This window comes from Oreochromis aureus, unplaced genomic scaffold (genome assembly GCF_013358895.1).
Source record: "Oreochromis aureus strain Israel breed Guangdong unplaced genomic scaffold, ZZ_aureus HiC_scaffold_101, whole genome shotgun sequence".
NCBI lineage: Eukaryota > Metazoa > Chordata > Actinopteri > Cichliformes > Cichlidae > Oreochromis > Oreochromis aureus.
This window is the reverse complement of record NW_024108718.1, coordinates 179,723-206,810: the sequence shown is the minus strand read 5'-3', so window position 1 is coordinate 206,810 and position 27,088 is coordinate 179,723. Positions and strand designations below refer to the sequence as shown.

Genomic DNA, 27,088 nt, shown 5'->3' with positions numbered 1-27,088 from the left:
AAAAATCTCAGAGCATATAGTTTTTGCAGTGGTTGATGACACAGAGGTGTTTTATTGCGATGCAAGCAAGAAGATGTTTGAACCAAGACAGGAGTGGGTGAAAAAAATGTTTGACAACAACTCTCAATTGTTGTTGAAGTACACTCATAGTTGTTTTGAGCATCAGCCAAAAATTTTCAAAAACTCGATTTCTTATTGGAAGCAGATGTTAAACCAAAGTGAAGGTGGGGTACTTTCTTTGATAAATTATGTCATATTATTATAGATGTATCTGAACAAAACTGATTAATATAAAATTCAGAAAAAATATTGAATTATTTTAAAGATTTAGAGCCTTACTTTTGTCCTTCTTAATTGAAACCAGGAATCATGATGTAAAACATATGATGAGATGATGAGATAGCCTTTATTTGTCAGTTGCAGGTCTTTTGCCCACAACCGAGATGATAGACCTTGCCGACCGTACATACAATACACAAACATCACATTGGGGAGACAGGTCAGGCTAGGTAGCGAGGAAAAAAACATCGAAATGTGTAACACAAAAGGATAATACAGGAATGCACAGATATCAACACACCATAGCACAATAAACACAGACAAGCAACATGGGAAAGAGTTCCAGTGTGTACATCTGATCTGGGACCGCTGCAATCTTTCGACTGCGCCTCCAACTGACCCGATGTCCACATCAGAGGGGAGGTAAGCGTTGGAGGTGGCGTTGGATCCGGGGTAGGGAGGGTGATGCGTCGGTGAGTGCTTATCAGTATCAGTATATGTATGTGTGTGCGTGTCCAGAGTTCAGCTGAGACAGTGTCCTTCGCCCTGCCAGGCTAAGTAAACAGTCTTCCAGCCAACCCAGGTGGCCTTGCATGGAATGGGAAGGAACAGACTAAACACAGTCGTTATCAGGGTGTTTTGTTCAGCTCCGGCCTTGCAGCTGGCGCCAAAGGGGTATCCGCATAAGTGATGTTATTTTTTTACTTTAGTGCGAACAGCTCATATGAATTTCAAAGCTGTTCTAGTCCAACACTGGTCTCTCAATCTCCCATTGGAGAGCCGCGAGCTTCGCCATACTTGCGTTCTGTGATGTTGTCACTTCTTGTGCTCAAGGAGCCAATTTTTGAGAACTCACGGCAGTGTGCCTCCCCGAGATGTCATCCAATTTTGCACCCAGAGATGTTATTCCGGGCTAGCCCTTCCGAGATGTATCCAGTCTGCAGTCAGAGATCTTATTCTGAGTATTCACAGCAGCCGTAGCCTCTCCAAGATCTTATCCTGACTCAATGAGCCCATTTTGAGAAACTCACGCCTCTCCCATCATTCCAATCCCAGCGGGCAGCCTTGTGGGGGTTTGAACAGCCGGTTCCGCTTTCTTAATTCTTCGATAAGTCAGGGCCAAGCCAGCTCCAATCAGTAAGAACCCTGTTACCATGGTTCCGAATAGGTAGATATCTTCACCACTCAGGCTCACCCAAGCCCAAACTTCTCGTTGAGAAAGGGGTGTCAATTGCATTCAGAGACCAGTTGATCCAATCCATAATTCCTCCTTTATATATATTTATATTTATATTTACTTGTTCTAATTATTTAATTATTAAAAATCTTAATCTTCCATTAAAAATAGTCACATAACACTTTTAAATTATCCATGCTCCCTGTTAGGGTCAATGAACACAATGTAGACTTTTGAGAATAGAAATTGCATCAATATACAATTAACACATACCATTACAACCTTTGTTTCTCTTTCCATTTCCAGGTGTTCACATTTTGCAGGCTATGACTGGCTGTAATGTGAATGAAAACTCTGGAGAGCTTGCAGGCTTTCTACAGATAGGTTTTAATGGAGAAGGCTTTTTTGAATTTGATCCAAAGACAAAGACAATGATCGCACTGAAACCAGAACTTCAAGTTAATGAACAGATGATGAATGATTACAGAGATCTAGTTAAATACATTGAAAATGCCATCAGTACAATTTATCCAGAGGAACTGAAGATTTTCTTGAACTACGGGAGCAGCTCCTTGAAGAAAACAGGTAGAATCAGAATCAGAATCAGAATACTTTATTGATCCCTGGGTGAAATTATTTTTTGTTACAGTGCTCCATTATAAACAAACATTAACAAGACAGACAATACACTAACTAAGAATAGTACAATATATACACACATATATATGTACATATATATATACATCCGCCTCTCCGACACCACCTTGAGAGAGTCCAGCTCCATCCCCACAACATTACTGGCCTTACGGATCAGTTTATCGAGTCTGTTGGCATCTGCGACCCTCAGCCTGCTCCCCCAGCATGCAACAGCATAAAGGATCGCACTGGCCACAACAGACTCGTAGAAAATCCTGAGCATTTTCTGGCAGATGTTGAAGGACCTCAGTCGCCTCAAAAAATAGAGACGACTCTAGCCCTTTCTGTGAAGTGCTGTGGTGTTTTTAGCCCAGTCCAGTTTATTGTCAATGTGTACTTCAAGGTATTTATAGTCCTCCACAATGTCAACACTGACCCCCTGGATTGAAACAGGGGTCAAGTGTTTCCTGGTCTTCCTGAAGTCCACTATTAATTCATTGGTCTTTGCCACGTTGAGCTGCAGATGATTCTGCTCACACCACGTGACAAAGGAGTCGACCACAGCCCGGTACTCTGTCTCATCATCCCTGCTGATGCATCCAACCACCGCAGAGTCATCAGAAATCTTCTGAAGATGGCAGGTCTCTGTGCAGTGGCTGAAGTCTGTGGTGTAGAGGGTGAAGAGGAAGGGGGAGAGGACAGTCCCCTGTGGTGCCCCTATGTTGCTGATTACCTTGTCAGACACACACTGTGGGAGACGTACATATTGTGGTCTTCCTGTCAGGTAATCAACAATCCAGGACCATTGATTGTAGAAAACATGGACGACGCGACAGCTCACCAAAAATGAAGCCAAAACGTCTCTATCGCCCCCTGGTGTCTGGCTGCAGTATATGTCATCATCCATGTTAGCAGATGGGACTGGGGTCAGACTAAAATAAATTAATTCTCCTTAGATAATTTTTTCCAAAGATTCTGTCTTTTGTTATCAATAGTTCTCATCATGCTGATTGATGTCCAAGGGGTCTCCTTTCCAATAAGTTTGATTCTAATTCCTACCGCGGTGATGTTAAATTGGGGTGAAACGTCATCATAACAGCTTTGACTGACAGCTGTACTCACGGACAAACTTGTGTATCTCTGTTCGGGAATAGCAGATAGAGCGTAGGCTCTGAGAGGACGCCCAGCGTTTACGCTACGAAAACACAACCGACTGTTTTAACCTGACAGCCTGAGGTGTTCTTCAGAAAACTGGACTACCCGACAGAAGGACCCGAGGCCCCGCTGCACTTTTTCGGTAAGTTAAACGTGTTTGTAAGCTAATCCGTAACTACCCTCCTTAGCTCGGTCCTGAGACCTAGCTAGCTAAAATGAGCACTCGGCTGTCAGAGTTTGTTTAGCTAATCTGTGCAGGTGAATGAATTTACTAAAGAAATCAAGAGAAACGCCCCGGGCTGCTCAGTCACTAATTACTGTTACTGTACTTTTATTACAAGTATTATACTGTAAAAGCAACAGGCTGCACCCTGCTGCAGCTCCTGTGCAGAGGTGAATATTAAATATGTGCAAACAATAGCATGTTTTCAGTCTCTTGCCACATCTGTAAAGACAGTAACATATTTTTAAAAGCTTGTACTTCAGCTTGTACTCCTCATTAATCAGGAACTATGGATTAAAGTACTGTAGAGTCCTATAATACTGAAAAAATGTAAGAGAAGAACTTCAGATCCTGAGTGTGTGAGGACAGAAGAATCAGCTTTATTTCAATTTTGAGGGATAAAATTTATATTTGAGTTTGTGATGGTTCTGTTCTCTTTGTGATTACAGGAGCTGCCCTCAGATTCAGACCTCAGCACCACCCAGTGACAGCAGACAGATCATCCAACATGTTCACATGTTAACTGCAAAATTAACTCATGAAAACAGTGTAAAGGTTAAAGTACCACACATGCTGTAGTGAAAGCTGCAGCTTTATTGATAAAGTTAAAGACAAAAAAAACAAAAGGATTAATCACTCATGTAACTGTGTCACTATACATCAGTATTAACAGGACCTCAGTTTGGTGTTTCACAAAGCTGCTGATCTCAGACCTGCACAGCTTCCGTTTTAAACACTTGATGTACTCAGCTGCATGTAGAGCATATGAGATTTTCTCTGACACAATTTAATAAAACTTGATGAAGGTCAAAGGTCGTCACTTGTATGTTGAACTACAAACTTGTCATCTGGAATTTTTTTCACAGTTTTTTTACACATAGTGTGTTATTTACCATAAAGTGATTCAGAGTTATTCATACCAGAGTAACCAGAGAGGATCATATATTTGTAAATATATAACTTACAGGACTGAATATAATATCTTTATGTAAAAGTCTGGCGCCTCTGTGGAGTATCTGAGTATTTATAACATTACACAAACCAAAGGTCTCCATCACAGTGTTCATGAAATGCTGGGTTTATCCATCTCCTGGGGCGGGCCTACGGAGGAGTGCTGAAGATTTCCCTGTGAGGGAGCTGCTGGTGAAGATCATGAGTCCTGCTTGATCAATGTGATAAGCTTCAGTCTTCCTGGTGTTTCTTAAATGATGCCTCTTACAGCGGGTCAACAGAACTTCTGGCACAGGACAGCTGTGATGAAAGAAAGGGAAGAAGTTTCTCCAAACCTCTGGACCCAGGAAACCCAGCTTGGTCCTGATGGTCCCCCTCACTAGTTTCTGTCCAGAGTGAATGTAGCTGTTGATATAATATGGACTCTATTATTAAATGAAAAGAACAAATCACACTACACTACTGAAACGTTCTGCTGATGTTTTTAAAGTCTCCATGTTACCAGGCTGTAGAGGGCTCTGAAGATTTAAACAGTTTTAGATCCATTACACTCTAGAGTTGGATGTCTCGAGACCGGTCTTGGTCTCGAGACCACTTTTACGTGGTCTTGGTCTCGTCTTGGTCTCGACGGACTTTTGTCTTGGTCTCGGTCTTGGTCTCGACGGACTTTTGTCTTGGTCTTGTCTTGGTCTCGACGGACTTTTGTCTTGGTCTCGGTCTTGGTCTCGCTGTTTCGGTCTTCCGTTCTCAAATCGACATAGTGTTCGGGAGATTTGGAGTCAACCATCAGCGGAGCGGGGGGGTGGCTTACTGGGTTTAAGCCCGGGTCATTTTTTCAGAAGCATGGGGCACCGTCGTAAATTCCCCCTAATTTTGGTATGATCCGAGCTCAGGCACTGGGCGACTGAGCACAGCACGCATGTGAGCGAGGGGGGAGAAGCTGCTGCCTGCGAGTTTGCTGCAGACAGAGGACAGCTTAAGTTTGACCAGGTACCAGGTCGTACTGAACTAATAATGTAAATATGACGGTGTATCACACAAGACTGATATCAAACTGATCAGTTGGTTGCGTTACTTACTCTTCGAGTGAATCAACAAATGGATCAATAAAAAGCCGAACAACAATGCTGATTTTTTAGAGAGTCTTAGCTTACATTTCATGTTTTCAGTTGTTACCCTCCACGGCTAAACAAACTCTCTAAATCGGTTTCAATTGTGTACTGATGAACACAACAATGGACATAAGAAGCTTCTTTCAAAGAAAAAACTCAGGTAGATGTTATTTTATATATTATGCTTTGTATGTTGTTCAGTATATCTATGCAAAACAAGAGGAATTTCAATACACAGCAGTATATTCACAGATGAAACCAGATATTTACATACACTTTAGGTAGAAAACATAAAAACTATTTTTTACTGTTAAACATCAATTTAGAGTAAACTTTTGTTTTAGATAAATAAATGTTGAAATATCTTTTGAATTAGTTAAATGTCAGAATAAAAGAGGGAGCTGTCTATTTTAATCACTTTCATCAAATTTAGGAGTACATATACACTAAGTTTATTGTTAATTAATAAGAAAACTCCAGACGATTCCATTCTGAGCTTAAGAAGCTTCTGATAGGTTAGTAGAGTCCATGTGAGTAAATTGGTGGCACACCTGTGGATGCATATAAGGCAAAACACAGAGCCTGTTTCTGTGACATGTGAAAATCAAGAGATGTCAACAAAACACCAGGAAAAGAAACTGTGGAGCTCCATAAGTGTGGCTCAATTTTGAACACAATTTGGTGCCATTTGCAATTAAGAAATACAGATAGTTTCTCTCTTTACTCTTAAAGTTAACAAATATGATTTTTATATTTATCAATCTAAAAAATAAACATTTAGTCTGATTTGATGTTACAATTAAAAAGTGTTTGTGTTTTTATCTGAATAGTATGTAAATATCTGGTTTCAACTGTATATTTGATGATGTTGGTGTTTGGCTTGATTGTCAGCACAAAGAGGGAGAGAGAGGAGCAGAGAGGGAGAGAGAGGAGAATGAGGACAGAACAGAGATGGAACAAGAGCAGGTGAGACACACATGTCAGTCAAATGGTTGTTTGCCAAAACTCATCAGAACATGTATCTAGTACCTGTTTCTTTTTAGATACCATTTGTAACTTTTCAAATTCTATATTTATTAAGTTATGCAGGCTTGTTTGCACAACAAGGCTAAATAATTATATAAACTTTTCAGAATCTAAGTAGTGTACTTTGGTAGAATTAAAAAATAAGTGTAGTGCAGGTCTATGATGATTTTCAGTGCTACTATCATCTAGTTCTGATTCTGGTTCTGTCTTGGTTACTGTTGTAGTCCTGTTTTAATTCGGATCAGTTCTGGGTCTGGTTGAATTGGGGTTTAGTCCCTGTGTCTTGATACAGGCCCGACTTTGTTCTGCCTTGCTGCTTAATTAAAAAACTAGTTTAAGGTGTCCTGCATATGTGATATTTATTTTTTTTCCTATATGAAGTCATTCTTTTTTGAACAAAACTCAAAACAGAGCCTAATAGTCTTTCAGTCATTTCTACCCTCACTTAATTTCCTTTCGCTGCTCAGCTCTCACACAGTGGCTCAGTTATGCTTCAATCCCTCCATATTGTGGCCAATAACATGCGAGGATATAGGATAATATCATTATGTGAAAAACAGAGAGGGAGAGACGCGACAGTCAAGTGGAGCGTCGTCTGTTCTCTCAGTAAGTGAGTGAGACAGTAGACAGCGGTGAGGAGGGCTGTGCGAAAGCAAAACACATAAATATGCCTGACACCCGGAAACGAAGCAGCATCTGGCTGCAGTTTAAAGACTTTTTTTGTCTCGGTCTTGGTTTTGGTCTTGGTCTCGTCTCGACTCGGTCTCGGTCTTGGTGTCGTCTCAACTTGGTCTTGGTCTTGGTCTTGTCTTGGTCTCGATACCCTCTGGTCTTGGTCTTGTCTTGGTCTTGATATCCTCTGGTCTTGGTCTTGTCTTGGTCTCGGATTAGGCGGTCTTGAGTACAAGTCTATTACACTCACAGTCTTATGTTAAAGTCTCAAAGGACAGCATTATATTTTTGATATTAACAGTAACTTTGGGCCTCTGTAGAGTGTGCAGATGATCTCATCGCTGTGTTAAAATGGATAAAAAAACATAAGTGTTGAAGACTATTAAGAGTAGCAGGTGTGTAGCATCGCTACCTAGCTAGCAACAAGCCTCCAACACAGTTCATATGCTAGCGGCTAATCTAACTAACGAATTGACAACAGAGTGATTTTAGAACTATAAGATGATAAGCTGTGTGTCTTTTTTATAACAGTGACATGTTTGTATTTACCTTAATTAAACGAGTCGTCAGTCCCGTAAACCAGCAAAAAAACTCGAGCAGCCGGGCTACATAAAAAGTGTAGGGGGGCGTGTTTGCAGTCACGTCCAGCGGGTGTGTGGGCGGGAGCGTTACACAGTCGCTCAACCTCAAGTCACTACTGCGCAGACTCTGGCTCCAAATTTGCAAGATGGCAGCCTACACAAGCGGGACATTTTGGCTTCATTTTTGCACAATGGTAGGAGGCGGAGTCGCGTCGTCTATGTTTTCTACAGTCAATTTCCAGGACACCAGAGAAGCATCCATCACTGCTAACTTATCACCCAGGAAGGTTGGCCTGATGGTATTGAAAGCACTAGAAAAGTCAAAAAACATGACCCTCACAGTGCTCGCCGGCTGGTCCAGATGGGTGTAGACACGATTGAGCAGGTAGATGATGGCGTCCTCAGTTCCGAGACGAGGCTGATAAGCGAATTGAAGGGGATCCAGATGTGGTCTTACTATGGGTCGCAGCTGGTCCAGGATGAGCCTTTCCAGGGTCTTCATGATGTGGGAGGTCAGCGCCACGGGCTTGTAATCCTGGGGGCCACTGGGACGTGGCGTCTTTGGTACAAGGACGAGGCATGATGTCTTCCACATCACTGGTACCCTCTGCAGACTCAGACATAAACAGTTTATGAAAGACTCCACACAGCTGGGGGGCACAGGTCTTGAGGACGAGGGGACTCACTCCGTCTGGTCCAGCAGACTTGCCTGAGTGAAGTTTCCTCATTTGCCTCTCAACCTGGTATTGAGTGAAGGTGATGGGTCGGGGAGGGGTGTCAGGAATCTCACAGGAGGCAACAGCGCCATGTGAAGAGAGCGGCTGGCACAGTGGTGTGGCTCTGGATTCCAGGCTGACTACAGGTGAGGTTGTGGGGGTGTGAGCAGACACTGTGGTGTCGAATCTATTGAAAAACAGATTCAACTCATTTGCTCTATTCTCACCTCCCTCAGCTCCCCTGCTGTTGGTTGGCCCGAATCCAGTGATGGTCTTCATGCCCCTCCACACCTCTCTCATGCTGTTCTGCTGGAGTTTCCACTCCAGCTTCCTCCTGTAATTGTCCTTAGCCTCTCTGATCTTGTCCTTTAGTAACACCTGGACCTTCCTCACCTCCTCTTTATTGCCCCCTCTGAAAGCCCTCTTCTTGTCGTTGAGGAGGGCTTTGATGTCCTTAGTCACCCACGGCTTGTTATTTGGGTAACAATGAACAGTCTGAGCTGGAACAATGGAGTCGGTGCAGAAAGTTATGTAGTCTGTGATACACTCAGTAAGCCCATTGATGTCCTCGGCGTGAGGCTCACAGAGTGTCTCCCAGTTGGTCACCTCGAAACAGCCCTGCAGCTCCGCTAAGGCCTCCTCTGACCACCTCCTAACGCTCCTCGTGGTCACAGGTTCCCTCCTCACAATTGGCACATAGCGGGGGGTGAGGTGAATCAAGTTATGATTTGACCTACCAAGTGGGGGGAGGGAGGAGGAGCTGTATGCATCCTTGACATTAGCATACAGTAGGTCTAGAATTTTTTCTCCCCTGGTCAGACAGTCCACATATTGTCTGAATGTCCAGTGATACATGGTTGAAGTCACCCGAGATTACAATAAAGGCACTCGGGTGCTGAGTCTGTAACCGGGCTATGGCAGAGTGGATAGTGTCACATGCAGCTGTGGGGTTAGCAGAGGGAGGAACATAAACAGCCACCAAGATGACGTGAGAAAATTCCCTGGGTAAATAATACGGCCTGAGTCCAACAGCACACAGTTCAATGTCCGGGCAACAAATCCTTTCTTTGATTGTCATGTTGGCAGGGTTACACCACCGGTTGTCAACTAAAACAGCAAGCCCACCTCCTTTCCGCTTACCACTAGCGATGCTGTCCCTCTCCGCCCGAACAGTGTGGAATCCTTCCACGGAAGCATTCTCGTCAGGAATGTCCTGGTGCATCCATGATTCAGTGAAACACATCATGCTACACTCTCAGTATTCCTTCTGACTCCGTACCAGTGCTGAGAGCTCGTCGATCTTATTCGATAACGATTATGATAGACGGCAGACACGGTTTATACCTCCTCCTCGCTTCGAGTCTCCGCTGTCTCACCGTCTCCTTTCTACTTTTCTGTCCTTGACCTCTGCATCCCCGATGTGTTTTCCTCCAAATTTCAGCTGGTACTTCTGCGGGTCTGGCCAGCGAGCCGGCCGGCATCAAGGCGATCAGCTGATCTCTGGAGTAAACAGTCCGTGCGTGTAGGAGATGTGCCGCGGTCCCGTTCCTTGATAAAAGTAAGTTTCACGGCCACCAGAAGAACAAAAACTCTCTCAATCCACATGATTGAGTAAAGATAATAAACGGATGAAAATACAAGTCAGAAAAAAAAGAATACGTAAGAAAACAGAGCTAAACTAAGAGAAAAAGCAGGAGCGACTGTAACAGGCTGCACGCTGGTTGGCGCATGCGCACTACTGCGCACTAGAAGCTATGTTGAGCTTAAAGTTTTCCATGTCGTGAAAGTTACTCTCTTTTAACCTGGCCAAATCACACTGGTATCTCTCTTCAGACAAAAGGTTTATCCACAATGTGCAAACAACCAGAAAAAAGCTTCACCCTTAAAATGCACAGACGCACCCTGAAAACATAGACTCCACATAGGTTTCAGTAGAATTGTACTGTACTGTATTGATTCTGATTCCAGTGAATAGCCAACTGTGGCCTCAAATGGCAGTAATGCAAACATACATGAAAGAAGCTTTACGACTGAACTTGGTATATGTATACCTTTTTATAGCATTCAGCAGAAGCTGCTGAAAAACTGTTACTCTTTGCCTCTAATTGTCACAGTAAGCAGAAGCAGACTGCATTGTGAGACACAGAGGAACGTGGAACAAAACTTGATGTTAAAAGGCGAGCTGTTTAATAAGGCTATATAAACATTATAAAACAAAGGGCAAGGCGAACCAATAAGAAACTAAATGCTAACCTACACTGGGTAAACTAGAACTGAACATCAAAAAACCTGGCATGAGTTACATGAATACCTGGGACATGAAACATGACAGCCTGAAAACATGGCATATAACACAACAGACGACCTGACGAGGAATGAACGTAAACATGTAGCCACTAAAGCTGGTAGGTGTAAATGTCCCACCAGAAAGTTCTCTCGCATACAAGGAGGAGAGGAGCAAGTGAATACGCGTTCAGTGCACAGAGACTTAGCAGGTCTTAAACACACCACTTATTCCAGATAATGAAGAAAAAAAATGAAATTAAACACAATTTTAAAAGACACTTATGCAATAAAAATGTTCTCTGTATGCTAAAATCTCTCTCATCAGGAATAAGTATACACTATTCAAGAAATAATACAATACAATGTTTCTCATACACTATTCCCCCCCACAGTCTGGTGCTGCCACTCTCCTGCCACACTCTGGCAAATGTTAATTATATTTAAAAACAGGAGAGGAATTCCTCTTCCAAAATAGAGACCACGCCAGCAAGAAAGCCAAGGAGGAACTTCCTGTCTCAGCCCTGTCTCTCTCTGATGGGCGTGTCGCCTCACAGCCCAGCCGCACTCAACACTTGGGGCTCTCACTTCCTCCCTCGTAGCACCGGCCTGAAACAGACAGACACTGCCAGCAATGTTGTTGGCACAGCTGCTGCGACCTTTCCAAACTATCCTACCGTACATAGTTTATACACATTTTTGCTGTCACACAATAATCCCAGCATAAATTTAAATATGTAGGATGGTTTGCCACTTAACTTTACCCATCAGAGCTCATATTCATAAAGGCAGGACAGTTTGGGACTTAATTTTACCCGTCAAAATATACTTGTAGCTCATATTCACAAAGATAGGATGGTTTGCCATTTAATTTTGTGTTGTGCGCATGCACAGCACATGAGCAGAAACAACCGGTAGGATGGTTTGTGAGGTAGGATCAATGTACAAAACATTGAAGATGCAACAGCTCCCCAAAAATGAAGCCAAAACATCTCTATCGCCCCCTGGTGTCTGGCTGCAGTATAGTTTATAAACCTCGCCTCCTCCATGTGAGCAGATGGGACTGGGGTCAGACTAAAATAGATGCAAAAATAGATCCAAAGATGCTTTCTTTCATTATAAGTAGTTCTCATCATGCTGATTTATGTTTAAGGGGTCTCCTTTCTTATAAGTTTGATTCTAATTACTACTATTATGCTGTTAAATTGGGGTGCAATGTCATCATAACAGCTTTGACTGGCAGCTGCAGTTACGGAGAAACTTGCGTATCTGTATTCGGGAATGGCAGATAGAGCGGGGACGCTGAGAGGAGCTCCAGCGTTTACGTCACAAAACCACGACCGACTGTTTTATCCTGACACGCTAAGGTGTTTTTCAGTAAACTGGACAACCCGGGGACCTGAGGCCCCGACGCACTTTTTCGATAAGTTAAATCTGTTTGTAAGCTAATCCGTAGCTAACGAACTTAGCTAGGCCCTGAGATGTTAGCTAGGTGTCAGGACCTAGCTAATTTTTCTTCCTTTCAGCTGATTGGTCAATGTCATGTCAATCACAATATTAACAATCCCGTCAGAGAATAGATGGGTTTGGCTGTCGGTGGGGTGCTTTACTGAGCTTCAGGTGCTAGACGGGTAATACAGTTTGAAGCTGTAGGATCTCTATACGAATATCCCATAAGACTCATGCAAGCTAGGTCCCTTAAGTTTCGGTAGCTGTTGAAAGGATAAAGTTGTGGTATGCCAGTGGTCAGAAATACCATTATTACTTCAGTATTACTTTAACACAAAGTCAGGGCTAACCCGGGACAATTGCTGTGAGTTACACTGTGCAGCATAACGGCCCTTTCACAACGGACGCAGCATGCGCTGCGCTCACCGATAACTCAGAGCGAAGGATCCAAACTTTGTTGCTCTGGTCGCTGCACTCTGTCGTTTTTTGTGCAGCAGCTTTATGTGCTGCTCCTTGTCGTTTCGAAGCACGTATTTCTTTGACTTTGTATCCTCTACAAGAGTTTGTGTGGTATTATCTTGAAAAGTTAATTAAAACATGTATCGCTCATTCATAACGAAGAAAGCTTTGTAAGTATCCTGTCTAGTGAAGAGTGTGTCATTTCCACCACCACCCCCCCCCCACCCCCCCCACCCCGAGGTTGAAAAGGCTCAGGAGGTCCCTGTATAAGCATGTAAACCTGTGGTACAAAAAAATAATCGAACTGAGACACAAACAGTTTTCCTTTGTGGTGATGAAGTAAAACACTGGCATGTGAAAGGGCATTTAACCTTCCAGGACCTAAAGCTCAGTAAAGCATCCCACCGACAGCCAAACCCATCTATTCTCTGACTGGATTGTTAAATTTGTGATTGACATGACATTGACCAATCAAGTGAAAGGAAGAAAAAATGGGTCAAAATTCACACTCATAAGTTGAAACTCACACACATGTAGGGAACTTGAGTGCAGAGTTTTACACGTAGGTTTTTGCTTTGTATCTGTAAACGGACCTTAACAAAAAAAAATGTGTAACTTGTGTAAATATTTTTTACAAACACAAATCTTTTTCACACACACACAAATTCTCATCTATAGAAGCACAGACATAACATTTTCAGATATTTTGGTTTACAAGGTTACAAAACTCCGTTCACAAAAAGTACGAAATATTTATGACCACAATTTGAGCCCATAGGTATGTTCACAAAGTTAAATGTGCAGTACTCCGTACAGGTTACGTCCTTTAAGAGAGATAATTTGAAGCATTAATATTTCATAATATCCGTACTCAGGCAGCAGCTTAAACACTGCTGATAATACCTCCATATTTTGGTGACCATGGTTCAGAAGCAGATGGAACCAGGACTGAAACCTGCTCCATCATCTCATCTTTGGAGACTTGACTTAACAAAGCGCCAACAATTCAAAGGTAAACATTATACTGGAAAATCTGTTTATATATGTTGTTTAAATAGTATATAAGGCTTTGTCCTTTTAGTTTTAAATAAACTGCTCATATGTCAGGTGTCAGCAGAATTGTACAACTGAAAAAATGTAAGAGTAGAAGAGTAGATCCTGAGTGTGTGAGAACAGGGAAGGGTCAGCTTTACTTTAGATTTGAGAGGTAGATTTTATATTTCAGTTTGTGGTGATTATGTTCACTTTGTGATTACAGGAGCTGCCCTCAGATTCAGACCTCAGCACCACCCAGTGATAGCTAGAGCTGCCACGATTAGTCGACTAGTCACAATTTGACTTTCAAAATCGTCGACGACTAATTTAGTAAGTAGTAGGATTTGAGAGTGTAATAACAGACTGACACAGAAGATGGCAGCACTGCATGTACAAGGATGCCAGCTGCGCCAAGTGCCAAAGAAGAGGATTAAGCAGTCTCCGGTATCGTAGCTTTGTCCAAATTTAGGGGCAGTATCCTTCAGTGGCCGCATTTGTGGCCTATCATGTCACAGCGAGGCAACGAAGGGTCATCAAATTCAAAGACTCATCCAAATGCGGCCTCTTTTCCCCCAGATTTAAAGGATGCGTCAGGTGTATCCTTCGTGGCCCAAGCTATCCCAGAATTCATAGCGCGGCCCAGCCAATTCCAGTTTCTAACAATGGCGGCAGCTACTTAGTTTTAATATTACTCTTATTACTCTTTCTGGGTCACAAAATAAACTTTGAACATATTTTCAGGCAAGAATGTAGCTGTGTAAACTTCAAATATCTGCTCGACTTATCAAGACATCACATATTTGCAAAAGTGCCCTGACTTTTTCGGAGACGTCTGTTACCCACCTGCTCGATAGCTAGCCAGGGGTTCAAGGTTCACTAGAGCTGGCGAGAACAGTGAACTCCCAGCACATCGTTTTCGGACCCTGTGGTCTTTGGCTACTCAGGTTAAACATGATATATATGTCACTTAGATAACTTAAAAAAGTTATTGTTTGGCTTTTTTAGTGTTTTATTTGTTCCTGAATGAAATCGGTTTGGCTGAGATTAAACTGAGAAGTGTGAAAACTTATAGTTTGAAAACTTATAGTTTTCACACTGCTAGACAAACAAACAGAAAACTGATTAAACAGAAGTGTGAGATGGTCTAAAATTTACGCCAGTGTCCTGTTATATTTTAGATAGCAAGGAGCAGATGGCCGAGTTTATTAAGCTCCACCGAGACAATCTGCAAATTTGATTAAAGACTATCATCATGTCTTTATTTTTAGTTAGCACATACCTTAACTTCAAGCTGTAAGCTAATGATAGTTATATAAGAACAGATGGTGCAATAAGCTGTACGTTTTACGTCCAATGGATGCATGATGTGATTGGTCGACTAATTGCAAAAATAATCAGTGACTAGTCGACTATCAAAATAATCGTTTGTGGCAGCCCAAGTGACAGCAGACAGATCATCCAACATGTTCACATGTTAACTGCAAAATTAACTCATGAAAACAGTACAGAGGTTAAAGTACCACATGTGCTGTCAGTGAAAGCTGCAGCTGTTTTATTGATAAAGTTAGAGACAAAAAGTCAAAAGGATTAATCACCCATGTAACTGTGTCACTATATATCAGCATTAACAGTACCTCAGTTGGGTGTTTCAGAAACCTGCTGATTTCAGACCTGCAGTTTCTGTTTTAAACACTGAATGTACGCGGCTGCATGAAGAGAACATGTAATCTCTTACAATTAAATAAAACCCGATGAAGGTCAAAGGTCATCACTTGTACGTTGAACTAAAAATTTTTGATCTGGAATTCTTTCACTGTTTTTTGCCAATAGTGTGCTATTTACCATAAAGTAATGCAGAGTCATTCATACCAGAATAACCAGAGAGGATCATATATTTTTAAATATATAACTTTCTACAGGACTGAGTAAAATATCTTTATGTAAAAATCCGGACCCTCTGAGGATTATCCAAGTATTTATAACATTACACTGTGGCGGACCACCAGGTGGCTCCACTCACACCCAAGTTGAAGGGAAGTGCTGGGGTGGAGATTTTGGCGCTTACTGTATGTGAAGTTCTGAGAGTCAGTTACTAAAGTTGGAGTGAGACACTGAGACCTCTCCTGTCGTTGTTACATACCTCCACATTGGTGACCCCTGTAGCGAACATGCTAAGGCTCGACAACGAAGCCAGCTCCGGCCTGGAAGCATCAGCTGCCGCCGGACTTTCATCTCCGCCGATAGCTGCATTTGCTGTGGCACTTAAATTGACGGATTTTTGGCTTGACGATCTTCCTTCATGGTTCGTGCACGTAGAAGCTCAGTTTGCTCTTCATGGAGTTTCAGCCGACGATACTAAATACCACCATGTGGTGGCCTCACTTGACCTGCTGTCAACCCGCCGCGTGATGACTCTCCTCCGGGAACCCCCAGCCCAAGGCAAGTACACCGCCCTCAAGGCGCTGCTGCTGCGGCGTTACTTCCTCTCTGATGCTGAGTGGGCTGAGAAACTCCTTTCCCTCGCGGGCCTGGGTGACGGCACCGCCCTCGAGCTCATGGAGAGCATGCTGTCCTTGCTGGGCGCGGACGACAGAGGATTTCTCTTCACCCACCTCTTTCTCCGACAGCTGCCGGCTCCAGTGCGTGCTGGCCTTGCCAACTCCCCGCTATTGGCCACGAAGGATTACCGCTCCCTGGCGAAAGAGGCATCCTCCTGGCTACCAGGAGTTTCGGCGTCCAGGCGATTGTTCAGGACTCGTTTTCCCCCGCCCCCACACCGATGCTTCAGGGGCCCTCCGACTCGTCCACGGTGGCCAGAATCGCTGCACGGCGGTACCGCGGAAAAGGGCTTTGCTTTTATCACCAGCGTTTTGGAGCGAAGGCACGGCGCTGTCTCCCGCCTTGCAGTTTCCAGACCTAGGGAAATGGGCATGTCAGCTCTCGGTAGCAGCTGCGACCGCTGGCAACAAGGAAAGGCTGCTTTTCTTAGAGGACTCATGCTCGGGGAGGCGTTTCCTGGTGGACTCCGGTTCACAGAAGAGCCTTCTTCCCCCGGCTGGCTCGGACAGGCTAGCTGAGGGCTGCGGGCCATTGCTAACAGCGGCTAATGGCTCTCCCATCAAAACCTTCAGTGAAAGGTTGGTGACTGTTTGCTTTCATGACTGTGACTTTCAGTGGAACTTTGTTGTTGCTGCTAGCTCTGTGCCTATAATAGGCGCTGATTTTCTTTGTGCTCACGGACTGCTGGTTGATGTTGCTAACAGACGTTTAATTGATGCTGTATCATTTTCCTCATTACCTTGTTTGACTCGGGGTGCTCAGCCCGTGGTGCATGCTAGCTCAGTAGATTCAGGTGACGTTTTTCAGTGTTTGCTTTCTGAGTTTCCCTCACTCACTGTCCCCACTTTCTCGAGCACTGTGACGAAGCATGGGGTGGAGCATTACGTAACTACTGTAGGGCCCCCGGGGTTCGGGCGCGCGCACGCGCCGCCTCGACCCTCCCAAATTGGCTGTCGCTCGGGAAGAATTTGCCACCATGGAGCGTCTGGGCATTGTGCAGCGTTCAAATAGTGCCCGGGCTTCTCCGTTACACATGGTGCCTAAATCTGATGGTCGGTGGCGACCTTGTGGGGATTTCCGCCGTCTTAATAATGTGACAGAGAACGATTGTTATCCCATTCCCCACATCCAAGATTTTTCCGCCCATCTTGCGGGGACCTCGATTTTTTCGAAGATCGATTTGGTACGGGGATATCATCAGGTTCCCGTGCGCGTGGAGGATGTCCCCAAAACCGCCGTAATTACACCTTTTGACCTTTTTGAGTTTCTGCGCATGCCGTTTGGCCTGAAAGGTGCTGCCCAAACCTTCCAGCGGATGGACTCGGTCTTGCGCGGGCTGCCCTTTGTTTTTGTATATCTCGATGATATACTGGTGGCCAGCAGCTTGAAGGAGCAGCACATGTTCCATCTGCGTCAGGTTTTTCAGCGTTTGGTGGAGCATGGACTGATTATTAATCCGTCCAAATGCCAGTTTGGGTTGCCGGTTCTCGAATTCCTTGGGCACCGTATTTCCGCCGAGGGCGCGGTTCCGTTGCCTGACAAAGTCCGAGCTGTTTCGGAATTTCCGCGTCCCACGAACGTTAAGGCACTGCAGGAATTTTTGGGGATGGTGAATTTTTACAACCGTTTTCTCCCCAGAGCGGCACATCTGCTGAAGCCCCTTTATGGGGCGTTAAAAGGTAAGAAGGCTAAGGACTCAGTTGACTGGTTTCCGGAAAGCATCCAAGCGTTTTCTGATGCTAAGTCAGCGTTAGCTAATGCTGCCCTTCTGGCCCACCCATCCCCCTCAGCGCCGATTTCGTTGACCACCGATGCGTTGGACATAGCGGTGGAACAGCGAATCTTGGGTGTCTGGCAACCGCTCACCTTTTTCAGCCGTACGCTGCGTGACAGCGAACGCAATTACAGCGTTTTTGACAGGGAGCTACTGGCGCTCCACCTGGCGACTCGTCATTTCAGTTTTTTTCTCGAGGGTCTTCACTTTACCGCATACGTGGACCACAAACCCTTGACGTTTGCCATGTCCAAGGTTTCTGATCCATGGAGTGCACGCCAGCAGCGCCAGTTGGCAGCCATTTCTGAGTTTACCACGGACATTCGGCACGTGGCTGATAAATCCAATCATGTGGCTGACTGTTTTTTCCTTGCGCTGGCTTCTTCCGTCTTTCTCGGCATAGACTACTCTGCCATGGCTGCCAATCAGACCCTTGACCCGGACATCCTCGCGCTTAAATCCACCCAGACGGGCCTCATACTGGAGGACAGACCCGTGCAGGACAGTGGTCCCTTCCTGGTCTGTGACGTTAATGGTAAATGGTAAATCCAATCATGTGGCTGACTGTTTTTTCCTTGACTACTCTGCCATGGCTGCCAATCAGACCCTTGACCTGGACATCCTCGCGCTTAAATCCACCCAGACGGGCCTCATACTGGAGGACAGACCCGTGCAGGACAGTGGTCCCTTCCTGGTCTGTGACGTTAATGGTAAATGGTAAATGGCCTGCATTTGTATAGCGCTTTACTCAGTCCCTAAGGACCCCAAAGCGCTTCATTCAGTCATTCACCCATTCACACACACACATTCACACACTGGTGACGGCAAGCTACATTGTAGCCACAGGTGCCCTGGGGCGCACTGACAGAGGCGAGGCTGCCGGACACTGGCGCCACCGGGCCCTCTGACCACCACCAGTAGGCAAACATGGGGTTAGTATCTTGCCCAAGGATATTTGGCATGCAGCCTGGAGCAGCCTGATCGAACCACCGACCTTCTAGTTAGTGGCTGACCTGCTCTGCCACCTGAGCTACAGCCACCCACGTTTCCACTGGCCGCCCTCGCCCAGTGGTTCCTGTTTCCTGGCGAGTCAAGTTTTTGACTCGGTAAATGCTCTCTCTCATCCGGGGGTCCGGGCCTCTGTTCAACTGGTCAGCTCTAAATTTGTTTGGCCAGGCCTTCGCAAATCTGTTAAGGAATGGGCGTCGGCGTGCATTCCCTGCCAGCGTGCGAAGGTTCATAAATAATAATAATAATAATAATACATTTTATTTAAAAATAGTGCCTTTCAAAGCACCCAAGGACACTGTACAATGAATAAAAACACAAAACTGGAAATATACACAGTAATAAGAATAACAGATAAAAGTTACAGAGGTTTAGACATAAGCAATTTTAAACAGATGAGTTTTGAGAGTGGACTTAAAAAGAGGGAATGAACTAATATTTCTGAGGTCAGGGGTAAGGAATTCCAAAGTCGAGGGGCAGAGCAACTAAAAAGCCCTGCCCCCATTGTAATCAGACGGGTGGAAGGAACAGAGAGAAGAGAAGATGAAGATCTGAGGCACCGGGATGGGAGGTTCATCTGTACTAAATCAGAGAGGTATGGTGGAGAGAGGAATGAATAGCCTTAAATGTATAAAGGATTATTTTAAAATGGATGCGAAATTTAACCGGGAGCAGAAGTCCTAGTAATAATACGGGCAGCAGAGTTCTGGACACGTTGGAGCTTGTTAATAGATTTTTGTGTGGGACCAAATAATAATGAATTACAGTAATCAATCCGAGAGATGACAAGATTATGGACGAGAATGGTAGTGGCATGAGGAGTGAGGAAAGGGCGGATGCGATTGATATTACGGAGTTGAAAATATACTGCACGTGTGACATTATTGATATGTGAATTAAATGATAATGTGCTATCGAGAATGACACCCAAGCTTTTCACAGAGGGAGAGATAGGGACCAACGAGTTATTGATAGTGAGAGAGAAATCGTTAATTCTGGATAGTAATCGTTTAGTGCCGACCAGGAGAAGTTCAGATTTATTGCTGTTGAGTTTAAGGAAGTTGGAGGAGAACCAGGAATTGAGTTCAGCTAAGCAGAGGGTGAGGGAGGGTGGAGGAAGAGTAGAATCGGGTTTGGTAGAGAGGTAAAGCTGGGTGTGATCGGCATAGCAGTGGAACTGAATGTTATATTTACGAAAAATGTGTCCGAGTGGAAGAAGGTAAATGATGAAAAGGAGGGGCCCAAGGACAGATCCCTGGGGCACCCCAGTAGATAGAGGAGAAGGCTGAGAAGTGAAGGATTTTAACTGAATGAACTGAGTGTGGTCAGACAGGTATGATTTGAACCAGGTTAATGGAGTATGAGAGAGACCAATAGAAGCTAATCTGAAAAGAAGAATGGGATGAGAGACGGTGTCAAAGGCTGCACTCAGATCAAGGAGAATAAGTATGGAGAGGAGACCAGAATCAGCTGCCATAAGAAGATCGTTTGTTATCTTTATAAGAGCAGTTTCGGTGCTATGCAGAGGATGGAAACCAGACTGGAACTGTTCGTAAAGGTTATTATCAGTTAGGTGTAGATGGATTTGTGAAGCAACAATTTTTTCCAGAATTTTTGAAAGGAATGGTAGATTGGAGATAGGGCGAAAGTTGTTAAAGTTGTTGGGATCTAGACCTGTTTTCTTTTCAGGATTGGGGTAATGGCGGCAACTTTGAAAAAAGCAGGAACAGTTCCACTGGTGAGTGAAGAGTGAATAATAGCAGATATGAGGGGAAGGAGAGGGGGTAGATAGGCTTTGACAAGGACAGTGGGTATAGGATCAAGCTGGCAGGTAGAAGGCTTTGATTTGTGGATGAGATCAGCAATATCAGTTAAAGATGGAAGTTGGAAAACCGAGAGGAAGTGAGAAGGGGGTGGAATTAAGACAGAGGAGCTACATTGGGCATTAGGGACCAAATCTAGGAGTATTTTATGAATTTTGTCAGTGAAGAATAGCATTAGAGAGTCGCAGAAGTTAGATGAATAGAGATGAGCAGGCAGAGAATCAGGTGGCCTGTTAAAGGAGTTGAATAAAGAGAATAGGGTCTTGGTGGAGTTCTCACTTGAACAGACAATGGTAGAATAATAGGCAGATTTAGTTTGACTGATACATTCCTGATAAAACAGAACATGGTTATTAAACATATCCTTATGAATAGTAAGGCCAGTTTTCTTATAAAGACGTTCAAGCTGTCAACCTTTAGCTTTCAATAGTCAGAGTTCAGGTGTGTACCAGGGTGCAGAGCGAGAAAAGAGTACAGTTCTGTTTTTTTGTGGAGCAAGAGAATTCAAAATACTACTAAGGCTATGATTATAATAAAATACTAGATCGTCTTGAATAGCCAAATTGTTAGGAGACAAGCAGCTAGAGAGAGCAGAAGAAAGGATATCAAGATTTATATTCTTGATATTCCGGAAAGAAATAATACGAGGATTGTTAATTATAGAGAAAGTCATGTGAACATTAAAGGACAGAAGTAGATGATCCGAGATTAGCAGCTCGTCAGCTGTGCAGTTGGAGGGGGTAAGTCCAGAACAACAGACTACGTCCAAAGTATGGCCCTTAGTGTGGGTAGGGAAATTTATGTATTGTTTAAGGCTGAAGCTATCAAAGCAGGATAAAAGGTCCTTGGTAAGAGGATGATCACAGTTATCCACGTGGACGTTGAAGTCACCCAGCAATATTATATTAGGGGAAACAGTAGCTAGGTTGGTCAGCAGATCAGCAAAGTCACTTATAAAAACAGAATAAAATTTTGGGGGGCGGTAAATGACAGCTATGACAGTTGGAGTGGGTCCTGAAAGTTGACAAACAACAGATTCAAAGGAGCTGTAGGTAGGGACCGACAGTGGCGAGATTTTCCAGTTCTCGCGATAAATTACCGCGAGGCCACCACCACGACCGGACTCGTAAGGTTGGCAGGTGTAAACAAACCCCAGGGGGGTGGAGTCATTGAGTTGCAATAAGTCATTGGGCTGTTGCCATGTCTCAGTCAAGCAGAAAAAGTCAAACTTACGGTCTGTTAGGAGATCCTGGATGAGATGTCCTTTGTTCGTAAGCGAACGGATATTAAGTAGGCCAAAGTTGACGGAAGTACTGTCAGACTGGATAAGAGTGTTGACCGACCTAGGCAGGTTAGCCAAAACATTGTGGTCAACGGACCTGCCGGGGTTCCGTTGAGAGCGACCAGAGGTGGACCAGAAGGACTGAATTGGCTTGGAATTATCCTGATGGAAATACCGGCGGGAGCCCGATGGATGGACGTACTTTCGGCGAGGGAGGAAGGCAATGTCCGTGTGGAGATGAAGAGCAGCCAGCGGTGGGGCAGCCAGGGAGAAGCGGAGCCGGAGGAGCTCATCAGCTGTATACTGATGGAGCCCAGTGCCCAGTCGGTAGATCGATGACATAAAGATCCAGACCCACACAGACAGTGCATAGATCCTGAGAGGCCACATCACGGACAGGAACAGCCGGACAGAAACACCGGTGGGCCGCAGAGACAGGAACAGGACAGGAATCCGAGCGACAGAGATAGCGGTGAGTAGCGGCAGCAAGTCGCGCCAGCGTTCACTCAACCGGAAGAACATCACACCAAGGCGCCTCTGGAGCAGTTCTTCATACCTGGCAAACGTTTCGATCATGTGCATGTCGATCTGGTGGGTCCTCTGCCGCAGTCACAAGATTTTACCTTATACCGCATACAACCCACAAGCTAATGGGATGTGTGAACGGTTCCACCGGTCGCTTAAAGCTGCTTTTCGCGCCTCCTTGAAGGATGGCAATTGGGTTGACCGCCTCCCGTGGGTTTTGCTTGGGCTGCGCTCTGCGCTTAAGGAGGATCTCGGCGCTTCCCCAGCTGAGCTTGTGTTTGGTCAGCCCCTCCGCGTGCCTGGAGAATTCTTGCCCGAGAACCCTCCCCCCTGCTTCGATCCAGCGGTGCTATCTCTCAACCCACTTTTGCATTCACTTCGGGTTCCTGGTCCGGTGCACCATTGCGTGCCTGACACTTTTGTTCCAAAGACTTTAGAGACTGCTAAGTTTGTTTTTGTCAGGCACAATGCCCACAGGACACCGCTGCGGCCGCTGTATGACGGCCCATTCAGGGTTATCAAACCGGGCCAGAAACATTTTGTTTTGGATTTTGGGAGTCGAAGGGAGACTATGTGTGCTGACAGACTTAAACCTGCACATGTTCTTCCGGACAGTAATGTAGTGCCGGCCCAGGCCCCTCGCCGTGGCCGCCCTCCTTCGATGGGGTTGACAGACTCTGGTTTTCCCCCCAGGACTACCCCCGGACCACCGGCGTTTGAGCCTCCTTCTGCCTTTCCTGCTCGCCTTCACCAGCCTTGTTCACAGGATGGACCTTCCTCTGCCTGTTCTCTCCCTCCCAGGTTCAGTCGTTCGGGCCGTTTGCTTTCACCTTCCAGTAGTGTAAAGCAAAACAAAAGTTTACAAATCAAAACTTTAAAAAAGACAAATATACATCAAAATAAATTAAACATTGGATCTAGAGCAGCTGGCGTCACAGCATGATGCCAAATCGTTTTCCATCCGACTGCTCTAATTGAATTATAGAGCTCATTAACATGTACATCAACAAGTTTCCACATTTGGCATGTATGTCTCCACTGTTCTCTAAAATGTCCACTTCTAGGGAGCTGGCAGCAACGCGGAAAGAAAAGACAAACAAAAAGGAAACTCAAAAGAGAAGACAAAGCAGCAGCAGTTCTGTCAGCATAGCTTGGAAAAGCAGTAGCTGCCCTGCTGTAAGGCTATCAGCTGCCCACTGAGGCCCACATTTCCTGCAATGCATCATACTATGAGTATTTACTATAAAAGACAATAAAAGGCAGAGATTGTGAATATAGTTACGTACCAATCAAACGGCATCACTCGATTTATTAACAAAGTGGCTCATAGGAGGCTTCTGCCGCTACGACCTATAAACAACACTGGTTTACCACTGAGTGAAATAAAATACATATGGCACCAAATAGACACATACCAGCCGTGATGGAGACTTCAGGAATCTCTGGTGATCTCTGCAACATGAGTAACACCAATCAACACAAGTACCTCCAATTTAGGCTGAGACAGCAGCGACATGTACACGCTCAGATGACAACTACTATTTATAGCAGCGCCCTCTAATGTGCTTGACTAATAATAGGATCAATAAGCCAGTAAATATAATAGAAAACAAATTCATGTGATTTCAGATGTTGTACGACTATAAGATGATGAGCTGTGTCTTTTTCATAATAGTGATGGGATTGTATGTACGAATGTTTCATCAGTTGCGGTTAACCCATCAGCATATAAACTTGAGAAGCCAGGCTATGTCAAAAGTGTACAGGGGCGTGAGGAGCTTGATGAAGTCGCTCCACCTCAAGTCACTACTGCGCAGACTATGGCTACAAAAGTGCAACTCCCACAAGCGGGATATTTTGGCTTTATTTTTGTACAATGGGAAGAATTGCTGTTGCGTCGTCCATGTGTACCTCTGCCTTGCTATCGATTATACGCATCGTCTCTCACTGTCGCCCTTCTTGCTGTCGGGACTGGGTCACGGCTTTACGCTAGGTGGTCCGTCTCCAAATGACCCGACGAACCCCATGCTCAGGCAGCAGGTCCGTCTTTTCCCACGCTGGCTTTCACGAGTTCCTTCCTTCCGTCTCTGTGCTCACCCTCTCCTTTAACAAGTCAGTTTGGTGGGTAATTGGTCGCTTCAGAGCATGTCCACACCTCAACAGGTGCCTGCTATTGTCCACCCAGTCCACAGTGAATTACAAGAATATCATGCAACAACACGAAAACATGCAATATAAATATCAGGGTAAAACCATGCAAATAAAATCAGTACTGTACGCACCAATACACAATAAGATCAAGACAACACAAACAATAAAACAAAAAGAAATTTCCTCTGAGTGAAAAACACACAGACTAAAAGCACACAGGAGGTGATCAGGGAAAATGGAAACATGGGGAAACAGGGAAGAGTAAAACTAAACACATACTACATAGAGACAAGAACAGACTTTCAGAAGGGGCTGTATATGGAAACCTAAATTAAAATGAAACTTAACTAAATCCTAACTAATAATAGCCATACAAGAAGTAAGCACATATTCAATATAATATAAGAAAATTACAAAATGCCTGGTCACAGACCCAGCCCCTAACACTAATGACTAAAGTAATTTGAATTTTTGATTTGCATATTGATATTTTTTCTTTTTTTCCAATTGGTTCTTCAGTTCCAGTCACACATATTTTGTACTGCTACTGTGTTATTTTTCATCTAATATATACACTGTGGATGCTTCTCTTTTAAAATATATTTTTCTTTTATATTGTCATATTAAATGTCTTTATCTTTGTTCTTCTTTTCTGTCATCCCCCATTTTTCCTCTCTCATGTTTACTTCCATCCATTCTCACTCCACCTGTTTCCAATCTTCCCTCTCTCCAGTTCTTCCATCAGTGTCTCTCCTCCAGAAGACTCCCTCCTCTCCAGTTAGCTGCTACTCTACAGGTTTCTATCCGGACAGAGCCAGGAGATTCATGAAGGTGTGGATCTTGGAGAAATCATCCCCAACCATAATGGGACTTTCCAGATGAGTGTTGAGTTGAATGTTTCATCAGTCACACCTGAAGACTGGAGCAGATACAACTGTGTGTTTCAGCTCTCTGGTGTTAAAAACATCATCACCAAACCGGATAGAACAGTAATCAGATCCAACTGGGCAGAGAGAACTGGTAATGATTAAGTTGGGAGAAACACATTTGATTTATTTTGTCTGCTGATACTGTGGGTTGAATCATTTGTCCTGTGTTTTTTTCTTTGGACTCCAATCTTGAAGTTATCACTATAAGAAAACCTAATGAAGATCACAACAGAGAAGAAAAACAAGAAACTTGTTATAGTTTAATTGTAGTTTAATTTAATTTTCAATGGATGTGTTTTCGCGGTTCATCATATACAAACTGTTACTAGGGTTAATATTAAATTTCACTGTTAGACCCTGTAACTCTGAGAGTGATTTTGGAACTTCTATATTTCAAAATTCATCAAAGTGTCTCTCTTGGTTATTTATTTTTGGCTTATTTACATTTGGGGAGCTGTTAGTATGTGGTTTTTATAGTAGCTAGATGAATACAGGGTGGACTTCTTCTATTCTAACCCGCTTAATCACCACATTTTATCTTCTGTGTTTTTTACTGAGCAGAGAATCCCTCTGACACAACAGCTCCAGTCATTGCTACAGTGGTTGTTCTTCTTATTTTCATCTGCATTGCTGCCGTTGGATTTGTTATTTACAAAAAGAAGAAAGGTGAGCAATTCAAAGAAGCTGAGTTCATCAGTCAGTGAGCAGCTGCAGTGCACGGCTCAGTTATATTATTTTTGCAGCATAGCATATGCTTTTTTTCTTTCATATTTAATAGAAAGTTTGATTGTAAAGCACTTAACACTGCAAAATCTGGATATGAAACAATGATTTATTAATATTGCACTTCTTTTCTGTGGACCTTACAGCTCCTGAGAACAGCACTGAAGTCTCTGTGAGACTCAATCAAGAGACCATCACAGCACCGTCTATATAGTGTTCTATTTCTAATTTAACTCTTTTGGTTTGTTTATGTAAACTTGACAGATTTTCTATAAAGACTTTTAATCATTTAAGTGACTTGCACTAGCTTAATTTTTTATGTCATTCATGCAGCCAAAAGTGGTGTAAACGTGAAGAAAAATGATGAAAATTCTAAGGCTCCATGAGCCTTGGCACAGCCAGGAAATTTTTAGTGGGGTAGCCAGGATGGATCTGTGATCATTTTGGGTTGGTATACATATCTCACAGAAAACACAGAGCTATTTAGCCCTTCTAAATGGGAGTGGCTGTGATCCCATTTGTGCAACTATTTTTAAGTCCCGGCAGAATTGCGACCAAAT

The 27,088-nt window shown here is 44.0% G+C and overlaps 1 pseudogene; it reads left to right on the top strand.

Annotated features, from left to right (window-relative positions):
* Positions 1–193: 193 nt before the first annotated feature.
* On the top strand, positions 194–27,088 carry LOC116330630 (annotated as a pseudogene).